We start from the raw sequence: 1,200 nt of genomic DNA, 5'->3' as shown, positions 1-1,200 counted from the left end.
GGGCCTGGGCTATGCGGGCACCCAGGGGCTTCTGGGGTCTGGAGGCAGATTCTTCCATGCAGTCCCAAGGCCACCCTTGGAGAACTAGAGCGGATTTGGGCAGATCTGCCTTCGTGCCCAGATGACTTGCGCATCCCCTTAGTCCCACTCCTCCAAGGGACCCTAGGTGTTAGGGTAATCGTGTAAGATGTCTGAGCTTTTAGGAGGACAAGCACAGGGACATTCACCAGCTCCTGCCCTTGGCGTAAACTGTGAAGTTGTCAGTACTTAGATTCTGTGCCAGGAGCCCCCTAACTACCCTGTCTCTACATCAACCTGGTAACATGTTCATGGCTTGCTTTTCTTGTGGTGTTGCTGGGGATTGAACTCAGGGCCACATGCAGTGTTGTGTTATTGAGCTGCAACCTGAACATTTTTGTTAAAAAGGTTTCTTAGAATGGATGGACCTAGAACAAATCGTGTACAGTGAGATAAGCCAATAAAGAGACACATGTTTCCTTTCATGGGGAAGCTAGATCTAAAATACACTGGGACATGATAAATTATACCGGACTCTAGGCATTCACAATGTGATAGGTAGGTAGGTAGGTAGGTAGGTAGATAGATAAATTAGATAGATGTATAGATATATCTCTAAACAAAACCCCAAACAGGGCAGGGCATGGTGGTGTATGCCTGTAATCCTATACTTGAGAGGTGGGGGTAGGAGGATTGAGGATCCAAATCTGAGACTGGCCTGTGTGAAACCTTACCTGAAAAACAGACTGAGAGCAAAAGGACTAGGCATGTGATTCAAGAGGTGCATCACTTAGTGAGCTCAGTGTCTGGAACCCAAGCTCCCTGAAACTGGAGATCAGGATTGCAGTTCTTCGAGTCCAGCCTAGGTAAAAAGTGATACCTTATCCCAACTACTAAAGCTGGCTATGGTAAGATGTATCTGTCATTCTAGCTTTGCTGGAGGCATAAATGCTGGTCAGCTCATATGAAAAAAAAAGTAAGACCTTATTTGAAAAAGAATTAAAGCAAAAGGAACTGGGGTGTGGTTCAGCAACATGAAGCCCTGGGTTCAGTCTCCAGTACTGAAAAGCATTTAATTAATTTATTTATTTTTGGGTCCAGTCGTGGGGCCTGAACTCTGGGCCTGGGCGCTGTCCCTCAGCTCTTCAGCTCAAGGCTAGCGCTCTACCACTTGAGCCACAG

This window comes from Dipodomys ordii, unplaced genomic scaffold, assembly GCF_000151885.1.
Source record: "Dipodomys ordii isolate 6190 unplaced genomic scaffold, Dord_2.0 Scaffold74, whole genome shotgun sequence".
NCBI lineage: Eukaryota > Metazoa > Chordata > Mammalia > Rodentia > Heteromyidae > Dipodomys > Dipodomys ordii.
Note: the sequence above shows the minus strand (reverse complement) of the source record.